We start from the raw sequence: 16339 nt of genomic DNA, 5'->3' as shown, positions 1-16339 counted from the left end.
ATAATATGGAAGATGAGAACTGAAGATTCGAGGGGATGGTATTTTGGTAAAGTCCAAATTATGATTATTGTATTCAAAGAAGGGAGCTCTATCTATTGTTTTGATGTCTTCGGTTCTGTTACGATGCCCCTCAAAATAAATCAAGCTTAGTATCTGCTGAGTCCAGATGGTACCTGAAAAAATAAATCATCTTGTTTTCAAACTCAATTAGTCATTAAAAATTAACTCAACAATAGTGTCATTCACCATAATCATTTGAGCTTTCTTTTCTTTTAAACACTCTAAGTATGCTAACAACTTTGTCCAACTTTCATTTTTGTCTCTATGAAACTTTAAAGTTAATAAAGATAAAATCAAAGACTCTAAATTCCTTTGTCACTTGAAGAGCTGTGTTTGTTCTGATTCCATGATAGTAATGATTTAGATTAATTCTGCCTCTCCTTCTCTGTTTCCTGCTCCATGTTAGGTCCTTTTTCGTGTTTTTAACTTTTTCCTTAACTTATAATAATTCTACATATTGATGGGGTAGAGTGTGGTATTCCACACATGCATACACCCTGTACTATCACATCAGGGAAATTAGCATTTCCTTCTCTGTGTCATTTCTTTCTGTTTGGAGTCTTCGAGCTTATTCCTTCTGTACTTTCTTACAATATGTTATTGGTTACTGAGTCCCTTTTGACTATATTTTGTGGGTACCTGTTTTTCTTTCATGAAATTCCTTTTTCAGAACTTTACCCTTTAGAATTATAGACAAATTAACAAAATTATAGCGAGTTCACTTTCCCCTCCTTTTCTCTTTACCATGTAAGGTGGTTTTGTAAACTATTTAAGCATCCAAGGATGTCAGGAAATAGCAGAACTTGACATGAGTGTGTATATATATATATATATATATATATATATATATATATATATATCATTTTATTCACTTGTTTGGCCTAATCATGTATGATCAACTTCTTTGTGGTGTTCTGGGGAAACCACACTATAAATAAGCAAAACATTGTATGTAAAATCTTAATAACTACAGCTTTACTCCTTAGTCTGCATGGGCCACTCTAAAAACTCAAACCAAGCCAAGCATCCCGCCCTGCTGAAGTAGAAGTCACTATTACTATTATTAGTACTTGTTTAGCCCAACAGGATTGTGTTTTACCACTTCTTTGTAATGATTATCTTCACAAATCTCAAAATCATTCTTATTTCATTTTCTAGTAGAACTTACTGGTTGAAAACGTTTTTGAGAATCTTCAGTGGAACTCAGCTGACATGGAATACTTCTCAAGAAAATGAAACATCTTAAAACATGTATAATTATGGAAGATAAATCTTCCAACTCAGGAAGCATTTACAAATTAGAGAAAAGATGAGTTTGGACTGTCTCAGGTCTGTCCAACAGACCAAGCCAACAGGTCAGCCTTTACCCAGTACCTGCTCATGGCTCAGTATTTGGTTTCTTTATATATATATATATATATAAAGAAATATATATATATATATATATATATATATATATATATATATATATATATATATATATATATATATTTAACAGAATTGACAATATATCTATTGCAAATGAGCTTTGGTAGTATAGATTTGAGATTTAGCTAACTTTTTTTCTGATTCCTAATGGATATATAAATGTAGGTCAGGCTGCTGTTGATGTCTGAGCACATTTACATACACAGAGACACAATCACACACACACACACACACACACACACACACACATACCAAACTTTGGAAAAATCTACTCTCATGAGGCCACTCTTTACACTTACCAGATTTTGGATAGGTAACTATGAAGACATCATCATCTCTAATTTCAAAATCATCTGCACTTCGTACTATATGCATTTTAACTAAAGACCTTTCAAAATTGTAGCCTTTAAATTCAAATAAGTATTCCTCTGTGTTGTCCATAATTTTTCACCTACAAGTGCAAACATATAATATCAAGTTATTTTAGAAGTGAATAATAGTTATTGAGTGGTCAATATATGCCTAGCACTATTGCAATGACTGATGTGTATGAACATATTAATGACACTAACCACAGCACATATATGAATGATTTAAAACTTCACAAAACACCAACATTGCTGTGTTGCTAGCATCAGTGTTTTAAAGATGAGGCAGCAGAAATGCTGAAAAGTGAGACAACTCTTCTTAAAGGTCCATGAGGAACAGATACCATGATCCTCAACATAGAGAAGAGGAATTAACTCAGAGAAGTCAACCAAATTATTTAAACTTGTCCAGCTAGCTGAACTGGAAAGATTGGAGAAGGGATAATTTGGCCAGAGAATTCATAATTTTTATCCAGAAATTCTTAGTGTTTTACATTTTTATTGCTTATATTTTTTGATTGTTGTAGAAATAAGAAATTCTTCAATGGATATTCTTTTATTTCTAATGTTTTTCTAGAGTATGCATAACTCATTGCGTCTGAAAGAAACTTCTGAATTAGGGATCTGAGATGCTGTTGAAAGTGAAAAATGAAAATGCTTTGCTCTTTAAATTGTTGTTACTTCAGAAATGCTGCCCTCGTAGTTACAAGTTACTTCATGAAAGTTATCCTAGTTTACAGTAGGAGATTTTAAAATCAGAAATCATATGAATCTCAATAATAAACTAAAACAAAAATGGAAAGCAAACAATGTAAAGACAAATATAATTAAAATTTTGTAATGAGAACAAAAAGGGAGACATAGAGGCAAGATGCAAAGGGAGGAAAGATGGCAGAATGGCCAAGCTGCCATATATATTTATTTATATCCATAGGTTACTTCAGGTCATTGGCATCATTAGTACATATTGTTCATTGTATTACAGACTTAGCAACATTATGCAGCTAATCCTCAGCTACATACTAAATTGCAATGTGCAATGTTAGGTGTTTTATGTAGCTCTCAAGAAAGTCCACTGTATAAAGTTATTGTTATGTGGAGAGGTTTAGGCTCAGTGAAACATTGTGTTTGTCCCAGGAGCTGTGTGCCTGAGATCAAGGTCTAGGCTAATAAGACTCTAGGGGCATTGCCACAGCAGCTATACATTGCACATGTATTCATTATCTTACTAGTTCCTAGGAGAAATTTCAGGGCATTCTAAGGGTGGGAAACAGAGTTCCAGTTACCCTCTCTGAGTGTGCTCACAAGAGGAATGCTTCCATGTATATTTCCATGGTCAAAATACCTACAAAATTCAGACCAGCCAAGCATTTCTATTTGCTCTTCCTGAGAAATCTTTTCTTGAAGGTTACATGATTGAGACAATCCCATAAGTTCTAATAGTAGATTTAGAATCAATATAGATTTCAGGTTTTTTTTTTAATTCTGTGCATGCCAAGAAACTGAATTTGCTAAAAAGCTGCAAATATGGCTTTGTTTAAATTGTATGTCAAGAAATAACATTGAGTTCTTTACAAACAATCCAAGTTAACTGATCAATAGGAGGAATTCAGAGTTTAGTCTTTTCCAGAATAAGAACAGAAAATGATTAATGTTAGACTCACCTGGGTGATGCCTTCATGACTGGTTTCTTGGCTACCAAATGAAAGATAAAATTAAGGCCCTACTAAGCTGCTAGAGGTTTCCCCTCATTAAGTTGACATCTAGGAAACATGAAATATTGAGTCCTGGGGACAGAAGAGCTGGGCTGATGCATCAAAAGATTGTTTTCAATGCAGGCAGATGGAGAGCTATTTTGATATTGACATCCTGCATTTCCTAGGAAAAACCTTGGAGAATTCAGCCTTCAAATTGTAGTGAGGGAGAATTTATACTGCATCACATGGATAAACGGAGAAGCGCATAGTAGGAGATATAAGTTGAGGAGAAAGCCAAAAGTGAAGTGTGATCCCTACCACATCCTTCCTAACCGCTAGTAACACCATCCACACACCCTTTGAAATTTCACAAAGGGTTCCAGAAACTATGAGTGATGAGAAAGAGCATCAGGCAGCATCTACAAACATTCCGAATTCTTCTATTTAGTCACTCAACTGTCAGTCTGAGGGGAGAGAAAATTTTGAGAGCTCTGGTATCACAGAAGCAAAGGAAAAAGCTGCATGTGAAGAGGATTCAGGTAGGTGCCGTCTGGCTACCCAGTATAGTTTGCATGTCTTTGATGCATGTAGGAGAAGGAAATTGTGTAAGTAGCAAGCCTTTCTGTGTCTCCTTCTTATTCCTTCATGGAAGTCCGAAAGAAAAGGGGTGAGGGTGTTCATAGATAATTATGGAGAAAAGGAGGTCAATACAGATATTTGTCTCTCATGCAAAACAGGATGAGAATTGACAATGGCTCAGAAACTATTCTGTTACTCACTGTTGAGATCAGCTGCTGAAGGAAAACCAGCTCTCACAAAAATTTTAAGCTGACAGGAACTGCTCTGTCACTGAGGAATAAATAGTCCTATGGAGTTTGTTTTGGCCAGTGAGTAGTGTTCTAGAACCTGACTGAGTAACTCAGCTCTTATAAATTGGGTAAGATTTTGTTGACACTGTGGAAAGCATATCAGGTTATCCCAGGTTTTTTTTTAAAGGGATCAAACCTTTGGAGATACTTTAAAAATTTCAGAATAAGAGAGGGCACATTTACTGAATTACAGCAATTATGAAACAAACAAAAAAACACATTCGAAATCTTCAAGGACAGCTTCCTTGTACCTGAATGATGGTTAAGTCTGTCTTTCCAGCCCATCTCAGGGGCTGGTGATCATTCTTAAGATCTTTCCTTGCATAATCTCACCCAGTTTGTTTCTTCTGTTGTTTGACTGGCAGTGGCTACAGAAGGCTCTAGGGGTTATATAAACTTACAAGTGGGTTATATAAACTCGAAAAGAACATAAATTTGTTTTCCAGTGCACATAGAGTTTGCCTTTTCTAATCAATGTGCCTTTATTCATTTTAATGATAGATGTTAGCTTTTTGTTTTCCACAAATAACTATGATTCATCTCAGGTCTTTCTAACATTTCTCATGGAAAATTGAGTCATTCCTCAGTCTTTTGTTGCTCATAAAATCTGCTCTTAGATAATGATTATCTAATGATTGATTTTCAAGTTCCCACTACATACAGAATTTGAACCTAGGAGAGATCTTGAATCTTTTCAAAATAAAATTCCTTCTGGTTAGAAAGTAGTGTGTAATCTGAGGCTAATTTCAGTTTATAAATATTAAACCTGTCTCTTATTCCTCATGATATTTGTCAAATTAGAGTTTCTAAAATAGTCCATTTTGTGAAAATAAATACAGCATGAAAAGTAGAAATCAATAGGAGTATTCTATTTATTATTATGACAGGCTCAATAAGAATTTCTTTTATTATACAAATTTTAATGAACCGAATGTATAAGGGGGTCTTTTGAGGTTCTTGGAATCTTTTGCCTTCCTCTCTTCCCTCTTTTTCTCCCTGACTCCCAATAATTATCAGCTGTGAGACATCTAGACCAGTCAGTAATAACAGCCAAGTGAATAAGACAGCTGCTTCCATGAGCAGAGGCAGCATTTTGATTCCCTTCTTCCCTTCTTGCTAGATGTTATGTGCATCTAGCAAATAAGGCGGCCTGAGAGGAATCCAGAGCAATGGCTGAGTGCAGAGGTGGGGCAGGAAAGGATAGATGTGGGACATCTTGTACCACAGTGTAAAGATTTACACAAAGAATAATGAAAAAGTCAAAAGGACACCAGAGCCAGCTTGCAGGTATCACATCTGACCACTTCAAGAACAATTCGAATTTTGCAATACATAATCATAGAATAGATCACAACCTTTTCAGTACAATAAGGAAATGTGAGTTTATATAAAGGTAAGACAAACCTTACTGGCTGAGACATACATTAAAAGTTTTAGGCCTTTCAGGACAAGGGGCAAGAACAAAATAGTATTCAGATGTTATCAACAAGAAAGAAAAAAGTCCCTAATTTTTTCTAACAGATGCAAAGATAACACTAATTTATAACAGTTCTTGTCAATACATGTGTAGTAAAATTAGAGTGCACTCATTTTGGAAGGGGAGTGTGATGTTAGGCAACTTTATTTTCTCTGGGCACATGTGTTCAACTGCTTTAATCAAAGTTCATTTACTTGAATGAACAGCAGGAAACAGCCTACCTTGCTTGACTCACAAATGAATACTGAGAAGTTTGTTTACAGCATCATTTTCATTTTTCCTTTTTTTTTTTTTTGGAAAAAAACATGCACTTAAAAAGTATTACTATATCCTCTTTCCAAAGACTAGACTCTTTAGTAGGCCTCACCCATTAAATCTCATTAAATTTTTTTTACCAAAAAAATAAAAAATAAAAATAAAAATAAAAATGAATCTGTAATCAAAGTCAACATCTTAGTGATTCATTTGATAGTCAAGCAGGGCAGACTATTTTCTGATGTTGAATCTATGAAACCATGTTTAATATTTTGTCCCATCCTATCAGATGTGGAACACGTATAAAATCTTAAATGGAGCAAAAAATATAACACTTTCAATAACTTTAGTAGCCTGTGTTGAAATATTTGCAAAACTAAGAATTTGGAATTTGATGGGTTTTAAGCTTCTAAATGTTTCTAAACATTTCTTTCTTGTGACTTGGGAATATTGTGATGATTGCTTAATCTGATAATGGTGATATACACTATGTTCTTTAGCATTTGGTAGCCAAATGGGTGCTTTGCCAACTTCCTTAATAAGAGGTAATCCACACTCCGTGTTTCCTTAAAAATATTCATAATACACCTTTCTCTTCTAGCTTTTACACACTGAGTATGCACTGGTGATTTTAAAACATTAACTAACTACCAGGGTATGACAAAACACCTGCCACATGAAGCACTGTTGTGTTACAATGACATCACTGTGACTTGTAGTGCGATAGGCAACAGTGCAAAGCAATGTTCATGTAGACAGCCAGGTGTAGTTTCTGCAACAATTGCTCAAACTGACTATGTAATACAAAAGTGATCAGAGACATATTAAATGAATGACCATAACATTTTGAAAATGAAACTTCATGAAATTACACTGAAATTTAGAGTTCATATAATGTTTATGTGAAAAAAATTATTTTAATTCTTTTCCATTCATGAAGGAAAATCATTCTTCCTTCACAGACTATATAGAAACAGATGATGGGATGGATTTGCCTCACATCTGTAGATAAAATATCTCTGATGGATACTGGTAAAAATGAAGGCATGATTAAATATGTGAGAAGGAAAAATATCTCTTTGGACTGAAATATCAAGAAGTAAATATAGAAGAAATAATGGGAGGGAATGCTTGAATGAGGAAAAGGTTATTTACATGTATTCAAAGCATGTACTGTCAAATAATTAATTTTTATGTAATAAAGTGCAGAAGAGTCATTTTACTAGGTAAAACCCAGATAGACACCACTTTAACCAATTTAATCAAAGTAGCATCCCTAATACTGACATTAAGCCAACCTACATTTCTCCTGTTGACCACTGAGAGCACATTGAATTCAGGGCATTCCTGTCAAAAAGTTCAACCTTATTCTATCATGAGTAAACATCAGAAAAACTCATTAATACCCATTATGCCATATACTATTTTTAACAATGCCAAAAGGAGTAAGCAAGCAGGACAGAAATGATTTGAGAATAAAGGAAACTAGCTAGACATGACAATTAAATACAAAGCATAGTCTGGCACAATGGTGTACACCTGTAATTTCAGTGACTTGGGAGGCAGAGGCAGGAGGATTGCAAGATTGAGGGCAGTCAGGAAGGTTAGTCAGACACTGTCTCAAAATAAAAAATAGAAGAGCTTGCTGGTGTACTTATGTGTTACAGTGCCCCTGGGTTCTATACCCAAGACCACAATATAAATAAATTAATAAATATGCATGATGTTGCATTTGATCCTATCACAGAAAAAAAATCTATAGGATATTGTTGTTACAACTGAACATTTTAAAATATATATTTGTAGTTTATATAATAGGACTGCATCAATGTTGCATTTCCTGCTTTTGATAATTGTATTATGTTTATTTTAGATAATGTCATTATTCTACGGAAATACCCATATAAGTAAATAGAAATAAAAGGACATGATTTTAGTCTCAAAATTTTTTTAAACATTTAGTTTTTAGTTGTAGGTAGACATAATACCTTTATTTTATTTTTATGAAGACAAATTATGCTTTTATCAGTAAATATAGAAAAAGTATTTCGCAAAATCTCATGCTCGCTCATTTTGAAAAGAAACTCCAGCAACTTAATATTGGAGTGGGACTTTATTTTATGATAAATATCTTTAAAAAATAATGCCTACATCTAGCATTGTACTTAATGGTAGAAAAATAAATTATTTTATCCTAACAGAAAAGTAAGAATGTGCCTTTATCACTCCTATTGTACTACGTGGTCTAGATAATACAATTACACAAGTAAAGGAAATGAAATGTATACTTGTTGACAAGAAAGAAATAAAACTGGTTCTGTTCATAAATAATGTGAATATTATTTAGTGAAAAAGGTAATGTGCTATGAAATCATGAAAAGACAAGGAGGAGATTTAAATGCAAAAGGTGCAAAAAGATCAGTCCAAAAAGATTAAATACTGTGTAATACCAATTATAGCATATTCTGGAAAGGGCAACAATAGAAATAGTGAATAGATTAGTGGTTTCCAAGGTTTGGGTTAAGGAAGAGAGGTTAACACGTGGAGCACATAGGATTTTTACTGAAACTATTCCGTATGAACTTTGAATGCTGGACTCATGAGGCATTTGTCCAGACTATAAAACAAATTCAACATGAACAATGAACCCTAATGTAAACAGTGGACATTAGTTAAAAATGCTGTATCAATATTGGTTCATCAACTATGACAAATATGATGATTAGCTTGCAATCTTTTTATGTTATAGAGGACACTTGGAGCTTCCTTTCTCCCTCACTCCATCCTACTTAAACTGAAGCAAAATTCCTAGGCTGGTATTACGGTTTGGATATAAGGTGTCTCCCAATAAGCTCATTGCAGTACTCAATACAGGAATGCTCAGAGGTGAAATGATTAGATTATGAGAGTTGTAACCTATTCACTAGACTATTCCATTTTATGAAATAACCTCTGCCCTTTGCAACAGTTTTTTGAGTTTACACCAGTTTTCTCATACTAAATAAGAGACTATAGACTGAACTTCTGAAGATATGAGCCTAAAATAAATTTTTTCTCCTCTAAGCTGTTCTTGTCAAACATTTTATCACAGTGGCAAAAAGCCATCTAACGGAGCAGGAATGCCATATCAAGGTTTCATGGTTTCTTTTTAAGCTGTTCATCCTTCACATTTCAAGTTTTTCAATTGGATCTTCTTATGTAAGGAGATTCTTCACTTCTCTGTATCACTCAGGGTGCTGGGTGTCCTTGATGTAATTTGAGAATCATCAGCAACATCAGCTAAGACTGTAGTACTTACTTCTGGGGAAATACCTGCCCTATGTGATGTCCTGGGGTTGTGCCCAGTTTTTCTCTTCATATTAAAGAAAGTATATTATCTTCCAGTATCTTGTCTCCTCTTTGGGGCCTGTCAGCCAGGCCCTGCTGTGAGTATGAGGCCAGTTTTATCAGACAAACTGTTCTGCTACTCATGACAAAGTCTGGTTGTTCTCCTATTAAACATAATCAATCTTACATAACATTAGGATTAGACAAGACCACTCTGTGGCCATGATGGATCAAGACAAAACAATATCACTCTGTTGACAAAAAGCAGTTTTTGTTTATTGTTTTTTGTTTTATTTCTGTTCTGGGCAAGTTAACTTTTCAAGGACACCTGGGAGGGGGAGAGCTTTTTCTTTCCTTTCTTTCCTCATCCTGCCAGCTGTTACCATGGAGCCTAGTTGATAACTCCCTTATCTTAGAAATGTAGCCATCACTGTGAAGCCCAGCTCAAGGCCAGAGGCCTTATTTACATATTTTGTGAAAAACTAGTAAGGGAGTGTCTAGCTTTTGGAGCACTGATTTTTCCAGCCAGTGGCCAAGTAAAACAGGGCAACACGAAAAAAAGGAAGTTTATCTACACTGAACTCTTTTATAGGGATTCTTTTGCTGAAAGTCCTAAAATCAGCCATGGTGAAGATTTCTGGAGAAGGTCAGTTAAGACTTTTTGTGGGCCTGGGTAGGGAGGGGGAAGACGGGGAAGGCAGGGCTGAGAGCAGCTCTGGTGGATCTGAGAATGAGGAAGGAGATGTAAAAGAATAATGGGAAAGTGGTTTGGGATTTTCCTAGCAAGGAAAACTTGAGCAGTTGAACAGGTAGAGCAGAGGGGAAGACCAGAGTGAATATCCCAAAAAGCCTGTAAGGGACTTTAATTCTTAGTAACCTGTTTTCAGTGATGACAAAGCAATGTTAAAGGCCATTTTCATCAGGTCTCTGATACGGGGGTCTGAGGGCTCTACTCAGCTTGTTTGAGTTTTGAGTTAGCTGGCAAGAGGACCTGGTGGGTCTGAGTGTGGGCACTGACAGAAGAGAGGAGTGAGTGGGGGGAATGGCAGCTTGTTGTATCCCTGAGGCATATTGTTCTGCAGTCCCTGCGAGCATCCCCATGGTAAGGGGAACTACAGGAGTAGCATGTTGATTTCTTTCTGCCTGTTCGGATCCAATGTGTGCTTTCTCTTTGTTGAAGCATCTTTTTCTTTTAGAATTTTTTTTTCTGGTTATACTTTGGAATAATTTCTGGAAACCTTAGAATCTATAAACAAATTATTGTACTTTGATAAGAAAAATATCAATAAAAATGTAGTTTAAATCCTTAGATGTTTTGTAGACAGAATTATATTTGTTAGGGTAGAGAGAAAAGATGGGGGGAGGGGAGGGGAGGGGGATAGCAGAGGATAGGAAAGGCAGCAGAATACAACAGACACTAGTATGGCAGTATGTAAAAACGTGGATGTACAACCGATGTGATTCTGCAATCTGTATACGGGGTAAAAATAGGAGTTCATAATCCACTTGAATCAAATGTATGAAATATGATATGTCAAGCACTATGTAATGTTTTGAACAACTAATTATTAAAAAATGAATAAATAAAAAAGAATTATATTTGTTTATCATGTTTTGAGTTTGAACAATAACTTTGAGAATTAGAAACTACTTGAAGATTGTATTTTCACTTAAAAGCAAATTTATAGTAAATACATTTATCTCAAATATCTGTAACTGAAAAGGCAGAGTATCTGATGAATGTACGTATAAAACATAAATTACGAGTTTTCTGTTAAAAAAAAATTAGGCAAATATATATTAACTAAACAATTAGACATGTACTAATTATTTTACAGATTATATTAAGAATAAGGACATAACTTATAATTGTATTAACTTTATGTAATCACGTGGTTTTTAAAATACTTGGATCCATTTCAATTTATTTTTACCTAGGAGTGCACTCTTTTATGTGATGTCACTTGATGTAACTGAAATAAGATCCTTGTGTATACATTTTTATTTTTTATAGTCAGGAATTAGAATAAGGGTTTTTTTTGGTCATTACAGGAACATTGCTGGCTTTGTTCCTGTGGCGAGCAAATGCTTCTCCATAACCTCCAAAATTAAAGTTAAATACAAACAAGCATGTTAGATATCTCTTATTAATAGATTATTTAGTAACACAACTATAAGAAAAGCCAGGTTATCTTTTTTTAATTTTTTTTTTTTTTTTTTTTTAGAGAGAGAGAATTTAGTTTTTGGCGGACACAACATCTTTGTTTGTATGTGGTACTGAGGATCGAACCCAGGCCGCACGCATGCCAGGGAGCGCGCTACCGCTTGAGCCACATCCCCAGCCCCAAAAGTCAGGTTATGTAACTCAGAACTAACTTAAATTTAGGGCTGCAACATAGAAACCTGTGGAATTAAATTTTGTCTGAAAAAAATATCTTTCGTTAGCATTTACAGATAGGCATTCTTAAAAATATGGGCTCTGGGCAGCTCTGGAAGCAATCTGAAACAGAAAATACAGGTTAGTGATTGGAAGGCGGGACTAGAAGTTCTGTCTGAGTGACTGTGGAAGAATCAATTAGAAGCCCACCAAAGTGTGGGAGGTGGGACCAGGAAACTTGCTCTTTCCCCAGGCACCCCATGGTTACCATGGTGAGGCAAACAACAAGGAGTTGGCTGCCCATTGTCCGGGCAGGAAGAATCGCCAGGACCAAAGCCCTCCAATCTGCCAAGGTGCATGGTTGATGGGCAAAGCCCTGAAGTAACTCCTTGAGATCACCTGGATCCCAGGGATACCAGGCTGCAGGGCGATTACCACCTGGATTAATATTAACAGGAAATAATTGATATGGCCCTGAACTAAGCTGTGAGCGGGGTTCTGACTCCGTGTGGAGCCAGCAACCGGTAGGAGACTTTGAGCCCTTAGAAGGGAGTACAGCCTCGGTCCGGAGTTCAGATATGGTGGAGGAAGGGCAGAGGGTGACCTGCCAGGGCTGCTGGTGGATGCTTTAAAAGGGTTCTGAGAGGATTCAGAACTAGGTAATGGAGGGTGGAGAGAATTTCCCTGTCTAGGAGGCCATGGAGCAGCATCAAAGGGGTCCAAGGGTCCTGCATTTTGGCTCTCCCCGGACTCCTCATCGCCCCTTTCCCTTTTAGGACTGGCTTCAGTTGAAGGTGTGTGGTCAGGGTCTCCTAGGGGAATAGATCTTGTCCCGAGTGCCTCCCTTAGCTGCGGGCCCTTGACCTCTGGTGTGGAACACGACCTACTAGGAGGGCAACAACTCTTAAGGGCTGACAGGATGGGATAAACTCCAAGAGGAGGAATTTCACCCCGATTAACCTGGGCTTTTCGGACCAGCTGTTCAATCCTATCCCAGGTCTCCCAATCAAATAAATTACTCTCTGGTAGCCAGGAAGCAGCCTTAACCATAGTCTCCCAGGTCTTAAACGCCTGAGTGTCAGAAATCTCGAGACCTCTACTCTTAAGGAGGATTCCGAGGGATTGAAGGGAGAGATCATTTTTTGAAGAAGACTGCCCCAGAACTTATGTGGGTACACTCACCCGTAGACTGATTGCTCATCAGCGAAGTTCCCTCCTCACATGGGGCACCAGCTGTCAGAACTGCCCTCCGATGGAGATTAGCAGAGAGCACTAGACCAGCTAGTGTCCCCAGGGCTTAATGAGATGAGTGTCACAACCCGGCCTCTGCCACCCCGCCTGGACAAAAATCACACAGAGTCCGGAGTTGAGTCAGCCGAACTGGCCCAGCAACTCTTATTGTGTACATAGGCTTTTTATAGAGAAAGAAGGAGGGGTTAGAATGGAGGAGATAGCAGGAGCCAACAGAGATAAGGCACACCCTTGTTGCTAGGGCTTTAGCAGAATTAGGTTTGCACATGCGGAAGCCATATCTGCCTTAAGGCAGGCACATACACGGAAGCCATAGTCCTAGTGTGTCAAGACACTTCACGGAAATCACAGGCATGTCTCAAGAGAGTAGCTGTCACAAGACTGAGTTCCTTGCAAAACTTTGACCCTGGATATTGCCCGACATCACCCGAAGATTTCCTCTGACATTTCAATGGAAGCTACAATGATGATACATCTTGCATTCTGTCTACTTGCCCAATGAGATCATGTGTGTAATGCCAAAGTCTGCATCTGCTATGAGCTGTGCCTTGGCTTGCTTGATCCACAGATGTGGCAGCCTCTGACTACCAAATTGGCTATACATAGAGAAATGATTCTCTAAGTCGTCCTGGGCATTCAGGGTGGCCTAGGGCTCTTTTCTCAAATGATTCTTCTCTGCAATACTTTTGAAACAAATTTGCATTTTTATATCTCAGAGCCTGTGATGGCTGCTCTTGAGAAATCCTTCTTATTGTCCAAGTGTGAAGCATTGCCATGCCCATTTTAGTTGAAACTTTCTGTACTCTTTCTTTTCTGGTCAAGCTAAAAATTTCCCAAATCCCTGTGCTCTCTTCCTTTTTGCTTTTCAATCCCATGCATCAAAATCAGTCAATAACACCAATGCTATGATCTAAATGCTGTGTTGTATTGAAATTTCCTTCACCAGATAAACTAGTGCATCATCTTTAAGCTCAGACTTCCAAAAGTGTCCCACAAAGGAAAGGACAAAATCCAGGGAGTTTTATAAATGAAGAACTATGAATAAAGCACATATGGACATTATATTGAAACTTAAAAATATATTGAAAAATAAAATAAGACTTTGGGCTTGGAGTCTGATTTTCTTAGCTCCTAACTGGAGCAAATCAAACACTCTACTTAAAAACCCTGCTATTGCCCCCAAACAACCATCTTTTTAGTCTAGAGGCTTCTCCATGAGTTTCAACACTAAATAAAAATTAGGCAAGGTTGATAAAGTTTTAAAGAATCTCCTAGTCAAAACAATCCTGTTGAAGAACAAGAACAGTGATGTTTGGGCAACAGAACAACATATACTTCAAACATAAGATTTGTGAACTGCCTTTCACATTGGTTGCCAATAGCATCTGCATATTTTCTTGTGACATATTCTCTCTCTCTCTCTCTCTCTCTCTCTCTCTCTCTCTCTCTCTCTCTCTTTCTGTGACATGAACTTTACTTGCTTTGGTTTGCTCAGCATATTAAAAATATTCAACATATTAAAAATTTATGGCTATCCTTACTCCTTGCCAACATCTCTTCCTATAAATGTTTGTTTGTGAACATTATCAGAGGCAATTCTTTTATTCTCTGTGATAGAAATCATGTAATTTTATATGTTTCATACTCTTGATATGAAACTTTCAAATGAAATGGAACTGTGGAAGAATTATTTTTAGAAGACCCTTAAATATCAATAAATGATGAGAATATAACCAATGTGAACAATACACTACCTATACTATATTTGATGCAAGAATTAGCTATTATCAAATAATCCCTATGAAGAGAAATTGGAGAATAATAACTGGAGAATAAAATAATTAAATAAAAGCTATAAGAATTTATATTGATTCTTTTCAGAACATCATAAAATTTTTAATATATATCTACAAAGATTAGGACATGCCTTTGGTGTATGAAATCAGGAACATTGTACAACTAAATTCAGAATGTCTTATGACAGTCTTAAGGTCAAAGATAAACATACACATTAAAGAAGAAACTCAGAAATAATATCTCAGGTCAGTTAATAGTAAATAGACAATTATTGAGCCTATATTTATTTTGTTTCTTTCTAGCAAAGGAGGAAATAAATAAAAAATACAATTCTAATCTTGGCCATGGAAGAACCTAATGCAGTTTCTGAATAGGAAATATATAATTTACAAAATTTTATAGCAGCAATTCAGTGTTCTCAGAAAGAGCCACTCTAAACCAAGGAAGAATTGTTTGGGAATGGCATAAAGTGGTAAGTCCTTGAGCATAAAGATGATTTTAAAATATTTTTTGAGAGAAATGACATACTGGGAACTTATAAAGGCTATTAGCTGGTTCTTACCATATGAATGAAAATGATTTTTATTAAATTTACTTCACTGGGACAGAAGGTCTAATTGAACAAATAATTAGAAACAAAATTTGAGAAATAATAAAGCATATTCACCAGAAAAGCAATTCATGCCTGTATCCACACTGAACAGAAGAGTTTCTTTTCAATGTGAAAGTATTTTGACAGAGACTTTTCTTAAAAGTAAATTCACATTGCAATTCTGGGATTTGAAAAAACATACACTAGTATTTATGTATAAAATGCAACTAGTTATTGAGAGGGTAGAGGAAGTTTCATTAATTCAGTTGTGAAAGAAAAAACAGTGTTTTTTAAAATATATATTTTAATTGTCAGCGGACCTTTATCTTATTTAATTTACATGTGGTGCTGAGAATGAACCTAGTGCTTTACACATGGTAGGCAAGCACACTATCAATGAACCACAATCCCAGCCCAAAAGCAGTATTTTAAAAACAAGATATTAGGGATGTCACATTTAATAAAGAGGAGTAATATTTGATGCCTTGTCTTTGGTCATGTGTGGCTGAAGATTGCAATATGAAATTCATTCTTTCTAGTTCTTAACTCACTGGAGCAGATAATTGGCTGAAATAATGAGATAGAAAGGAAACGAACACATCTTAAAGACAGAATCGACATGATTTAGAAATCAAATTGGATTTGGTGAGAGAAAGTAGAAGAGGGAGTGGAAAAGAAGGTAAGGCAAAAGTGAAGAAATATATAACCAAGCGATTTAAATTTCATAAATGAAATATGACAATGTACCTCATGTGGAATATGTATCTTGCTATGATGTTTTTCTTTAATAACTTAAACATACAAATCATATTACAGGTGTTTCCTAAGAAAGTTCTAGGAT

The 16339-nt window shown here is 36.0% G+C and overlaps 1 long non-coding RNA gene across 1 annotated transcript; it reads right to left on the bottom strand.

Annotated features, from left to right (window-relative positions):
* Positions 1–34: 34 nt before the first annotated feature.
* LOC139706198 (uncharacterized) lies at positions 35–13103 on the bottom strand. Its single transcript, XR_011707848.1, has 3 exons — positions 13041–13103; positions 1788–1939; positions 35–173 (listed from the first exon to the last, which is right to left on the bottom strand). It is a non-coding gene; the product is annotated as an uncharacterized lncRNA (long non-coding RNA).
* Between the last annotated feature and the right edge of the window lie 3236 nt (positions 13104–16339).

This window comes from Marmota flaviventris, chromosome 6 (genome assembly GCF_047511675.1).
Source record: "Marmota flaviventris isolate mMarFla1 chromosome 6, mMarFla1.hap1, whole genome shotgun sequence".
Classification (NCBI taxonomy): Eukaryota; Metazoa; Chordata; class Mammalia; order Rodentia; family Sciuridae; genus Marmota; species Marmota flaviventris.
The sequence above is the reverse complement of the archived record's forward strand: the minus strand, read 5'-3'. Positions and strand labels throughout refer to the sequence as shown.